This window comes from Spinacia oleracea, unplaced genomic scaffold (assembly GCF_020520425.1).
Source record: "Spinacia oleracea cultivar Varoflay unplaced genomic scaffold, BTI_SOV_V1 SOVchr0_003, whole genome shotgun sequence".
In the NCBI taxonomy this organism is placed as follows: domain Eukaryota; kingdom Viridiplantae; phylum Streptophyta; class Magnoliopsida; order Caryophyllales; family Amaranthaceae; genus Spinacia; species Spinacia oleracea.
In genome coordinates this window covers 189,899-203,280 of record NW_026614331.1, presented here as the reverse complement: position 1 = coordinate 203,280, position 13,382 = coordinate 189,899, and positions in this window count along the sequence as shown.

The following is a 13,382-nucleotide window of genomic DNA, read 5'->3' as shown; positions in this document are numbered from 1 at the left end:
AAGGAATATTAGGTTATTCCTACAAAAACCTAGTACGATAAATAGCCCCACTTCCCTAGAAAAAGGGGTCACAATCAATACAATCAAGAACATTTTACTGCTCTGCCTTCTCTCTACTTTCTCTCTCTAAAGATAGACTCTTGCTAAAACCTTAACTACCGGAAACCTCCAAGTCTAAATCTCCCGGAAAAACCCCACAACATTAAGCAATACATACGTTTGTACCGTGTTTTCCTCTTATGTCTACAAACACGAACTAGAACTCCAATCGTAGTTCCTCTACTTGGTTCACCTTCAGTGCATATCCTTGATGATTGATAGCTTAGATCTTAATCAAGGTTTTTAGACTTTTGGGAAGAACACTCTAATGGAGGCAGAATGAGAATTAGGGTTCTCAACACTCTCTAAGGTTAGAATGAATAATTAGTTAGTTGGAAAACCTTGTGTATAGGATAAAAAAAATAACCTATTCTTTACACAAAGCCAACCGGCCAAAGCCATAAGGGTTCGACCGGCCAGCTAGGCCTAAGCAAGCAATACCACGCAGCAAGCACGCTATTGGGCCGCGGGCCACAGCGCTTATTACCATACGATTATTCATTTCGCCTAACTTATCGTTTCGTATTTGACGATCCAATTTCTTACCATACGATTATTCATTTCGCCCAGCTTACGAATATACACAATACAATATACGATTTCATGCTCCAATGTTTAATAGTATATTTATGTTTTCCGAACTAATTTCTCGAAAAGTCAATGAATTTCCGATTCATTTAATCCGACGATATGTTTCCTGTCTTGGTGTAACCTTGTAGGTTTCAGTTAAGAGTAAGTTGTGAGCCTAATAAGGGTTATAACTCACTAATTGGAAACATTGCTCCAACTAGCTATTCCGATCACTTGATGTTACTAAATTAATTATTCGTAATTAACCCGGACCTTGGTATTAGAATAATGCACGTTAGGTGAAGGACACATGTCCTTCATGTTTTTCATTTGAGCTTTTACTTTGGGACAAGCAAAGGTCTAGCTTGGGGGATTTTGATGAGTGACATTTATGACGCTCTTAGACTAGGATTTCATTACATTTTCTTAGAATATTATTCTTTTTTGTACTTATTTTATCATTTTTAGTTCGTTTGTCGTGTTTTTGCATAAATCATATCATTATCTTTTTTTGCGTATATTTTAGTCGCTTTTGCTCTAAACGTGTCTTTTATGCTCAATTTTATTGCGTAGGGTCATTCGGAGTATTAACGTGTTTGATTTTATGCTTAGACGATGATTATTATTCTTTACGATTTGTAAAAATACAACAGGATTTAATAATGTGACATCCAATTTTCATACGACTTTCTAACGTCCTATTCGATGTATTTACGGGCAGTAACGATGTGCTAGACAACGGTCCGCGACCAAGCTATGAGGACCCACCACGCCATGAGTAGCAAGCAGCTAGCATACAGCTTCGAGCGCCCACAAGCACAGGTTATGCTCCCACACAGAAACCCGTTGCTCTCTCACTGTAGATCGCTGCGCCCGCACATTCACCAATCTTGCACCTGAAATTCATTCAGCGTTGGAGTCAAATTTGATATTGTAGAGATGTACGCTCGCACCTACAATCCATGCGCCCGCACCGGCTACCGCTGCAACCCGTATAAAAAAAAGCACAACAAAAATTTCAAAGGAGCTCTGATTTTTAGTTTTAGGGGTCGGATTTTTCTAGGAGATAGAGGAGAGGAGCTGCAACGATTAGGAGTAAGGAATAGCGCAGATTTAAAGGATAGATTAGTACAAATTAGAAGAGAATTCGTAGCCTACAATTTGAATTTCGTCATCAGATTGTAATTTCTTTTCCGTTTTCTTTTCTTATTTTTTTGGTTCTCGAGCTGCGATTAGGGGAAGAGATTGCAGCAGCAAATAATAGTTGTGATTAGAGGAATATCAACAACAACATTAGAGAAGATTAAAACACTTAGAATTCGATTTTGCTTTTTTATTTTTATTTTTTTATATTCGATTTTAGGAATTAAACTCACAAATTCCAGATTCTCTTTATCTTTTGGTTTGAGTTTAGTCTTTAATTTTCTGAATATTTATTCTTCAATTTTGGTAATAAAATTCGATTATTAATGGTATACTTTTTTCTTTCTATTCTTTAATTCTCTCTTTAATTGTTTCTTGTTAGTTTTTGATTAATTTTATGCTTGATTTTGTTGTTTGATTTTTGAATTGGGGGTTAAATTTTATTGAAAATTTTGTTTGTTTTTCTTATGTGAATTTTCTGATTTCAAATGTCACATTCGTTTAGTTGTTTTACTTAGAATCATGATTAAGATTTGTTCTAGTTTAATTCTAGTTCTAATGATGCTTATTGTGTAGTTATAATCTAGAGATTAGGGTTGAAGCTTTGGATGTAGAATTGGGGATTTTGCAGATTATTTTGTGATTGTTAATATGATTAAATTGATTGAATAATGTTTGATCTTATGAAATTGCTAGAATGTTGGAGTGTTTAGCTTCAAATTGGCACGAAAGTGTGATTCGTGGCTTGCATTACTTTGGCTTGTTCGTTCATGAGTCTCTCTTCAAGTCTTGATTGTAGCGGAAGATAGATTAGTATTAGTTGAGAAGTGCTTGAAACCGAAAGGTATTCGAAGCAATATAATGGTCATTGCATGTCATGAGCATTTAGGATCTCCGGCATTCCCAATTTGAATTCCTTTGCTAATTCCCGAAATTTCTTGAGTTTCTTTACTTGTGCATATTTCCTATATTTTGATTTCATTAACCTAATACATGAATACGTGTATAGAATTAGCTTGAAAAATAGAAGCACCCATTCTCTTGGGACTATCCTTATGCTTGCCTCTATATATAATCATTATAGGTTGTTCGTTTAGGAGTTAGTAAATTTTTTTCATTAAGTGGTGTCCGTCAACGATGCAAAAATAGCTTGTCAATAAGGCCCGAAATTTTCCATTATACCTTTAGTGGTTTGACAGCAGGATTTTGTGCCTGACCTTGTTCGACTTTTGTAGAACTTCTTCGTTGTTGATTTCACAATTTTTAGCTTTAAGACTTTTGACTTGACCGGTTACTTTAGAGTATTATGGGAATCGTCTATTTTGTTGGTCCCTTGGTGTGTAGCCCTGATAGGGTGTTTTTCCGTCATTGAATAGAATAACACCTCACCAAATAAAATTTATAAAACATCTAACTAACCGGCTATATGGACTATAGCGGCAAGTATAGGGATCGTCCCATACGAATGGATATGTTTGACTATTCAATCTATGCGTTCACAAGCTAGTTCGAATGGAAATTGAGTTTTTGAACTAAACTAATCAAAGCTAGAAAAACAAACAAATAAAGGAATTCTAGAGGATTCTGGAATCGGCAATGGGAATCGAATCAAAGAAATAACAAGGTCAAGACATTCATGAATATGCAACGACATAGCAAATAGGGGAATGAAACCAAATGACGTGCTCGCCACCTCTCGGATGGAGCACGCGAAGCAACCTAGCCTATGGAAGAGCTTTCGCCTAATCTTAAACTAGATAAGCTTGCATATAATAGGGACTATCATTCACTTGCACAAATTAGGCTCACAATGTATTGCCAAACCTAATCATACAATCCAATCTAATCCAATCAAATAGCATTCGTGACTACTACTCAACTAGTCATGGAAATCCTATCACTAAATCACATTTAATCACAACATCAATCATGAATTTTCCCTAAAATTCCCCAAATTCAATGCCAAGGCTTCATCCCTAACCTCTAGACTAAACTACTCAATTAGTGATACGGTTATGGATGAAAGTGATAGTCTTATGCTAGCAATTGGAACCAAAACTGATTTGGGTTCAATGGCTCATTTTGTGTGCATGGTGACTTGGATTGAGTGAGCTCGTTATATGGTCCTTATTATCAAGGTGGTACATTAATCAAACTGGTCCGTTTAATCACATTGGTCCGCTTGTTTAAACAGGTTGTACGCACTTATTATTTTTAATTGCTTTGGTTAAAGTCGGTTTAATAAAGGGATATTTGTTTAAATCCCCAATTTAAATTCAGTAATTACTTAGCTTTGATTATTGCTGTTTGTAAGGAGAGTTTTAAGCCTTTGTAACCTCCAATTTAGTGACTGAATTAGGAGGCTTTAGAGCTTGTAACTGCCAGTTTTAAAGGCTCTTAAATGGCTCTTAATTAGCCGTTTAAAGCTCTTGTAGCTGTTGGTTTTTGGCTATTTATAGTCAGCTTCTTGATTGGAATAAACAACCAACTGGATGATTAAAACACTTGTTTGTTACATTTCGAATTATAGTTTATAATTCAGCCTTTTTCTTTGTTTTGGACGCGTTTCCTATTCAAAGAACTGATTGTGAGTCAATAGGTCTTGTCTTGCATTCACGATCAACGAGTTAAAGGTCTAGCTTGTTAATCAACTATCCTTGTTTATACAACGGGTTTTTAAACTCGTATCATTAGTTGTATCAGAGCTGCTGTTCGTGTGATCCGCCCAAAAAAAAAAAAAAAAAAAAAAAAAAAAGAGCTGCTGTTCGTAATTCTTACAAACTGAAATATGGATTTTGATGATCCTGACTTTCTACAACATCTCCAAGAAGCCTTGAAGAACGTTAGAGATGGGGGGGTATCGTAGGCCTCCTAGGCGTGATCTACGGGCTATGGATGAATTCAAAGTCACCGAACTTCCTGAATTTGTTGGTGGAACAGATCCGGAAGCCTATTTGGAGTGGGAGCGCAAAATAGAGAGAATGTTTGATTTCAAGGACATTGATGATGAGAAGCGTTGCAAATATGCCATATTGAAGCTAGGACGAGGGGCTTCATTGTGGTTCGAGGGACTGAAATCCAAGAGAATACGTGAAGGGAAGGAGAAAATTACCTCTTGGGAGTCTTTGAAACGTAAGCTACGTAAAAGGTATGTGCCAACAACTCATAAAATAACAACTTATCGTAAAATTGCCGAATTGAGGCAAGGAAAAATGAGTGTGGCTGAATATATTGATGAGTTTGAAAAGTTGTCCTTAATGGGAGAAATTGAGGAAATTGAGGAACAAAAACTGTCCAGATTTTTAAGGGGTCTAAATTATAATATTGCTAATACCGTAGACCTTTATCCATATTCTGATTTTGACACTCTTTGTGGACTTTGTTTAAAATTGGAAAATCAAGGGAAGGCAAAATATGGGGGAGGGTCTAGTATGGATGGTAAAGCCAAGTCTTGGGCTAAATCCGAACCTAGCTTGAAACCAAACACATCACCTAGTACCGTAGGTTCAAGTAATTCTACGGCTGCCCCTAAACTATCTAACCCAACCAAAGAAACAAGTCTGTCCAAGGTGCGTTGTTTTAAGTGTCAAGGGTTTGGGCATTATGAAAATGCGTGTCCAAATAAACGAGTAGTGACCTTGAGAGAAGCTGTTGAATGTCGTGAGGAGTTGTTTGAAGAGGAAAAGAGGTTGGGGGACGTATTTGTGTTTGATGAGAGTGGTGATGAGGAGGAAGAGGAAGGGTATGAGGCTCCAATTTATGACACAAATCTGGTTCTTAGAGCGCTACAAACTCAAATTTCACCTACTGATCTAGACCAACGAGATCAGTTGTTTCATACTAAATGTCTAGTGAAAGATAAGTGGTGTAGTGTAATTGTTGATGGGGGGAGTTGTACCAATGCTGCTACTAGTGAAATGGTGTCAAAATTAGGCTTAATCACTACTGCCCATCCTAGGCCATGCGCACTCCATTGGCTTGATGATGGTAATAGTGTAAAAGTGTCGAAGCAAGTAAGGGTTGGTTTGACTATGGGTTCGTATGTGGATGAAGAAGTTCTTTGTGATGTTATTCCTATGGATGCTTGTCATATTTTGTTGGGTCGTCCTTGGCAGTTTGATAGGGACGTGATTCATAAAGGGAGAAGCAATGAGTATGAATTGAGAGACAAAGGCAAGAAAATTGTGCTAAAGACTATGTCATCTCAAGCGGTTCGATCCATGAGTGTGAAACAAAAGAAAAAGCCGAATCTCACCATGTTGGCTAGTGAACGAGAATTTGAGCAAGCTCTTGATCATGGAGAGTTGGTGTATTTGCTCGTGGCTAAGGAGAGTCCAATTGAAGGCCAAAATTGGAAAGAGGCAGTCCCATTGCCGAATTGCTGTTTGAGTTCAAGGATGTATTTCCGGATGAATTACCACCAGGTTTACCCCCTATTCGTGGTATTGAACATCAAATTGATCTTATTCCAGGAACTTCTTTGCCTAATAAGGCTGCCTATCGTTGCAATCCGGAGGAAACAAAGGAATTACAAAAGCAAATTGATGAACTTGTGAATCGAGGCTATGTTAGAGAAAGCTTGAGTCCATGTGCTGTTCCGGTGTTGCTTGTGCCTAAGAAAGATGGAACATGGCGAATGTGTGTTGATAGTAGGGCTGTGAATAACATTACCATCAAGTATCGTTTTCCAATTCCGAGACTTGATGATATGTTAGATGAGCTCCATGGTTCGAAGTTGTTCTCAAAAATTGATTTGCGAAGTGGTTATCATCAGATTCAGATGCGTGAAGGAGATGAGTGGAAAACGGCTTTCAAGACAAAACATGGTTTGTATGAGTGGACCGTCATGCCATTTGGTCTCACTAATGCTCCTAGTACGTTTATGAGGCTAATGAACGAAGTGCTTAAATCATTTTTGGGCAGATTCGTTGTGGTATATCTTGATGACATCTTGGTGTATAGTAGGAACGAAGAGGAGCATCTGATTCATTTGAGGGATGTTTTTGAAACACTTAGAGCTCAAAGACTCTATGGGAAGCTAGAGAAATGTTCATTCCTTGTTGACAATGTTGTATTCTTGGGCTATGTGGTTTCGAAAGATGGAGTGTCCGTGGATCAGTCCAAGATCGAGGCTATCAAATCGTGGCCTAATCCTAAAACTATAAGTGAGGTGCGTTCATTTCATGGTCTTGCATCATTTTATAGACGTTTCATTCCTGATTTCAGTACTATTACTAGTCCTATCACTAGTTGCTTGAAGAAAGGTGCTTTTGTATGGGGAGAGGACGCTCAAAAGGCGTTTGATGTGATTAAAGAGCGTTTGTGTGCTGCTCCTATTTTGGCGCTGCCAGATTTCTCTCAACCTTTTGAGGTCGAGTGTGATGCTAGTGGAGTGGGGATTGGTGCTGTTTTGATCCAAGGTAAGCGTCCCATAGCTTATTTTTCGGAAAAGTTAGGGGGTGCTCGTTTGAATTATTGCACTTATGATAAAGAGTTCTATGCTATTGTTAGAGCTTTGGATAATTGGAGTCATTATTTGCGTTCTAGCCACTTTGTTTTGCATTCTGATCATGAATCTTTGAAGTATATTAATGGGCAGTAAAAATTGAGCCCAAGGCATGCTAAATGGGTTGAGTTCTTGCAATCCTTTCATTTTTCTTCGAAATACAAAGATGGTAAAAGCAATGTGGTGGCTGATGCATTATCACGAAGGTACACTTTGCTTGCTACACTTGATGTTCGTTTGTTGGGGTTTGAGACCTTAAAAGATTATTATCATGATGATGGTGATTTTGGAGTTGCATTCGAGAAATGTGCAGTTGGTGCTTATGGGGAGTACATGTTGCAAGATGGGTTTCTTTTCAAAGGTAATCGCCTTTGTATTCCTAAGCATTCAATTCGTGAGTTACTAGTGCGTGAGGCTCATGGTGGAGGATTGGCTGGTCACTTTGGCATAGCCAAGACCTTGGAAATCTTGAGAGAACATTTCTTTTGGCCTAAAATGTTAGGTGATGTAACGAACATTGTGAATAAATGTGTGACTTGTCATATGGCCAAGAGTTCTTTCAAACCCGGTTTATACTCACCTTTGCCGGTTCCAGTTCGCCCTTGGGAAGATGTATCCATGGATTTTATAGTGGCTTTGCCTCGTACTCAAAGAGGTAAGGATGCTATTATGGTCGTGGTGGATAGATTTTCAAAAATGGCTCACTTCGTTGCTTGTCACAAAACGGATGATGCTTGTAATGTGGCTTATTTGTATTATAAGGAGATTGTTCGTTTGCATGGAATTCCAAAGACTATTGTTTCTGATCGAGATTCCAAGTTCTTGAGTTACTTTTGGAATACATTGTGGAGAAAGGTGGGAACCAAGTTGTTGTTTAGCACTTCACATCACCCTCAAACTGATGGGCAAACAGAGGTGACAAATCGAACCTTGGGAACGCTATTGAGAGGGTTGGTAAGTAAAACGCAAAAGGATTGGGATGTCAAGCTTGCTCACGCTGAATTTGCTTATAATCGGTCTGCTACTTATGCTACTGGTCATTCTCCATTTGAGGTAGTATATGGGATTAATCCATACTTGCCCTTGGATTTAATTCCATTACCAAAAGATGAGTTGGTTCACAAGGATGCCGATGCTAAGTTAAAGTCTATGATGAAACTGCACCAAAAAGTTCGTGAGCGAATTGAAGCTATTAATGCCTCTTATAAACAGAAATCAAATAAGAATCGCAAACCGAGGTTGTTTGAAGAAGGTGATTTGGTTTGGGTTCATTTAAGGAAAGAGCGTTTTCCAAGCAAACGCAAGAACAAGCTTATGCCTAGGGCTGAAGGTCCTTACAAGGTGGTTGCACGTGTGAATGATAATGCTTACAAGATTGAGCTTCCGGGAGACTATGGTGTCCATGCTACTTTCAATGTAGGTGATCTTTCACCTTATCTTGATGATGATGGCCTTGCTGAATTGAGGTCAATTCCTTTTAAAGGGGGAGGGGATGATACGGTTATGGATGAAAGTGATAGTCTTATGCTAGCAATTGGAACCAAAACTGATTTGGGTTCAATGGCTCATTTTGTGTGCATGGTGACTTGGATTGAGTGAGCTCGTTATATGGTCCTTATTATCAAGGTGGTACGTTAATCAAACTGGTCCGTTTAATCACATTGGTCCGCTTGTTTAAACAGGTTGTACGCACTTATTATTTTTAATTGCTTTGGTTAAAGTCGGTTTAATAAAGGGATATTTGTTTAAATCCCCAATTTAAATTCAGTCATTACTTAGCTTTGATTATTGCTGTTTGTAAGGAGAGTTTTAAGCCTTTGTAACCTCCAATTTAGTGACTGAATTAGGAGGCTTTAGAGCTTGTAACTGCCAGTTTTAAAGGCTCTTAAATGGCTCTTAATTAGCCGTTTAAAGCTCTTGTAGCTGTTGGCTTTTGGCTATTTATAGTCAGCTTCTTGATTGGAATAAACAACCAACTGGATGATTAAAACACTTGTTTGTTACATTTCGAATTATAGTTTATAATTCAGCCTTTTTCTTTGTTTTGGACGCGTTTCCTATTCAAAGAACTGATTGTGAGTCAATAGGTCTTGTCTTGCATTCACGATCAACGAGTTAAAGGTCTAGCTTGTTAATCAACTATCCTTGTTTATACAACGAGTTTTTAAACTCGTATCAATTAGCATGATTAACATCAACATTAAACTAATATTAATCCTAATCATGAAACTAATTGAACTAATGAAGCTAATTGAAACAATAAAAATCAGAAAATTCAAACCTCAAAAATTGGGGAAAAACTAAGAACATTCAAAATTTCAAACTAATCCTAGAATTCAAGCATGAAATCAAAGCATAAACGAAATTAATGAAGCAATTAAAGAATTAAAGAACAAAACAAAAGAAGAATTAGAATTATACCTTGAAATGATGAAATTGCATCAAACTTGAAGCACAAAAATGAAGAACAAAACTCAAGAAAAAGAGAAAAAGAAATCTGAAAATGATGATTGAATTGAATTTAGAATCAAGAATTTGAGGCTAAGAATCCTTAATCCTAATCTCTAATCTAATCCCTAAACTAATTCTAGATAGAGAATTCTAAGCTAAACCTAAGAGAATAGAAATTTACGTAATGAAAAGCCTTCTTTTAAATGCTGCGATTTCTCGTACTTATAGCTCACGCATAGCTGTGCGATCGCACGAGGGGGTCTGTGCGCTCGCACGAAACTCCACTGAGTTCCTGCATTGATTTTGGCAATTTGTGTGCTCGCACTAAACTTCAGTGTGGTCGCACTGGGCAAGCTGTGCGCCCGCACTGACTGCAGGGGCTGTTCTGCTGCGCGCTACTGCTGCGTGTTCTGCTGGGCTGTTGCTGCGACTGCTTTGCTTCTGCTGTGGCTGTGTGTACGTGCTGATCTACTAGTGTTCTGCTTATGTTGGTGCTGTGATGTGTAGCTGCAACAAAGCTTGAATCAAGGTACTCAAGGTGAGCACAAAGCTGCTGCAGTGGCTGATTGGTTCGTGTGCCATGCTAAGCTATTGCTGCTGCTGTTCTGCTCGAGCTATTGCTGTGAGTGCACAGCTACTGTGGCTGCTATTCTGCTTGTTGCTGCTGTTAACATTGAGCTACAAGGCTGCCCTAAAGGCAGTGCAAAGGAGCTCGTCGCTGCACATTAGAAACTACGTATAGCATGTTAGAAAATCGCAACACATTTTATTAGTAATCGAAAATCAAAAATATTAATTCGTTTAACATTTTTACAAATCGTAAAGCATATAACTCGTCGACAAGCATAATGACACATTATTAACACGTTAATACTCAAAATGACTCTTACGCAATGAGAATGCGCGCAAAACGCATATTTAGAGCAAAAACGACTAAAATATACGCAAGACGAGAAAATGTTACGATAAATGCAAAAATGCAATAAACAAACTAAAAACGATAAAACTAAGCGAAAATAATAATAAAATGCTAATGAAATGAACTAAAATCCTAAGCTAAGAGCGACATAAATGTCGCTCATCAAACTCCACCAAGGTAACCTTTGCTTGTCCTCAAGCAAAGCTAGAATGAGAAACGGGGAGGAGAATGAACTTATTTATTAAAAATCAAAATTACGAAAATAAGAACTACAAGAATGCACACTAACTCACTTTCGTAGGAATCACGGTTGCATTTAAGCGCATGCAACAAGCTCTTTGAACCCCACAATCGCTCATGAGGGCGAGTGGGATCTCGCAAGGGTTTCCAAAGAGTATCACCCATAACTCTTCCAAAAACACAATCAAGGCAAGACCTAAAATAAAAAACAAACCCAGAAAAAGAAAGAAAAGAAAAGAAAAAGAAAAGAAAGGAAAAGAAAAGAAAAGAAAGAAAAAGAAAAAGAAAAACGAAACTACAAAACTCAAGATAAGGGCCTTTATTATGGAACAAGCACAAGAGAATGCTAATATTACTAACTAAATAGATGAATGCACGCTAACCAATGTCCTAAGTCGAGAGAAGTATTCAAATGCCAAGCAAAGAGAACTAAGGGTAAGCACTTATCAATTACCCTTCAACCGAGCATACCACGTCAAATCTCTAGATCCCATCCACCCTTAAGAATAGTGTCTCATGACGTCGCGAAGGCGCCGGAAAACAAGATTTGCAAGGGAGAAGAGAAGGTTACCCGACATCTTAGCATGACAATCTCATTCCTTAAATTTGACCAAATCCTCCCTCCACCGACAATGACTCAACTCAAAAGGGTCAAGAGGACTTTTTAGGGTGTAACGTAGGCTAGGGGGTAAGGTGTGGAACAAATTTGGTAATTGGTGCTCATACCTAAAGTGAAGCGCAATGAATGAACTCAACTCAAGCAAATCGAACCAAAACAAACTCATACCACTTATTTGGGGTACCCCCAAGCTTATTCAACAACAAAACTAAACTAAAACTCTTTTTGAACTTTTCTTGATTTGATTTTCTCTTTTTTTGTGTTTCAAATGAAACTTTTCTTATTACCTTGTTTTTCTATATTTGTGGCTTTTTCAAAACTTTCCTTTCTCTTTTTGCATATGCATCATTTATTCACTATATACAACATAATTCCCAAACTTTGCCATTCATACCAATATCAATCATTCCTCATCTTTGCATAATCATTCAAAAACCATCAAGCAACATAACACAAAGCTTCACTAACACTTCTAAGGGTGAAAATAAAACAAAAATATACGCAATGAGAATGCGCGCAAAAGGCATATTTAGAGCAAAAACGACTAAAATATACGCAAGACGAGAAAATGTTACGATAAATGCAAAAATGCAATAAACAAACTAAAAACGATAAAACTAAGAGAAAATAATAATAAAATGCTAATGAAATGAACTAAAATCCTAAGCTAAGAGCGACATAAATGTCGCTCATCAAGCCCCTCCTTGTCTGGTTCCTTTTTCCAACTATACATTTTCTTGTCCGTACTGTTTTCATATAACATTTCCGTCCCCAGGTTTGGATTAACATGGGTTGAATAAAAAAGCTCCTTTAGAGCAAGATCAACATGGATAACAATAAGGTGGATTATAGTTTCATGGTCAAGGGAAAGGAAATTTTTTTAGGTTGCAAGTTTCCTCTTGTGTTGGTGCATTATATCATTCAGAAATCTGTGTTGGTGGACTGAGTGAGCCCCCATTTGTCGGACCTGAGATGGGTCTTCTTTTTGAAGTTAATGTACTATGTTGGGCCCAGGTGAGTGCTTAATTACGAACTCTTATATGTAAAGTTCATAATAAGTTTTTCCATTCGTTTCGTCTATTGAATAATTTTCCATTTGTTTGTTCATTGCTTTTAAGTTAAAATTGTTTCGGTAAGAAAATAAGATTATAATTTAAAGAGTAATTTATTGACATTGAAGAAAAGTACATGACATCTGATGTGGATAAAAATACCCCGCTTACGTGGCTCCATTAAACGTGAGACACGTGGCATTCCCCGGTTAGCTAGCCATCTATTTGGCTGCCATTTAGGAGCTACACTGCGCTGATGTATGACTAGCCAAGTTATGTCAGCAACTTTGAGGCCCATGGCCCAAAAAATGAGATTTGTGATGGTGACACATGTCACCATCTGATGAACCAACCAATCATATGAGGTCACTCTAGGGTTTCCCCCAAAACGGGGGGGGGGGGGGGGGGCTATAAATATACTCAATTTCCAAGAAATTGACACACAATTCTAGATAAAGAAATATTCTACTACTTACTTTAATGCTTTCTGTTTATTAATTACATCTTCCTTAAAACCCGTGTCTTACTTAAGCATCGGAGGGAATATTCCTACGGGAATATTCTTGTTTTGTAGGTACGCCGCCGACATGGACTGGACTCAACGCTACGTGGAACCTGATACCTCCTCGTCATCATCCAAGGAAAAACACCCACAACATTTGGCGTCGTCTGTGGGGAGGTAAGGTAACATGGTAGACGTCCAGCACTTCGGAGACGGGCCCATCAGTCGAAACAAAAACGACGAGACTGCAATCAATGGTGATCGTCCTCCTCGAGGGAGGG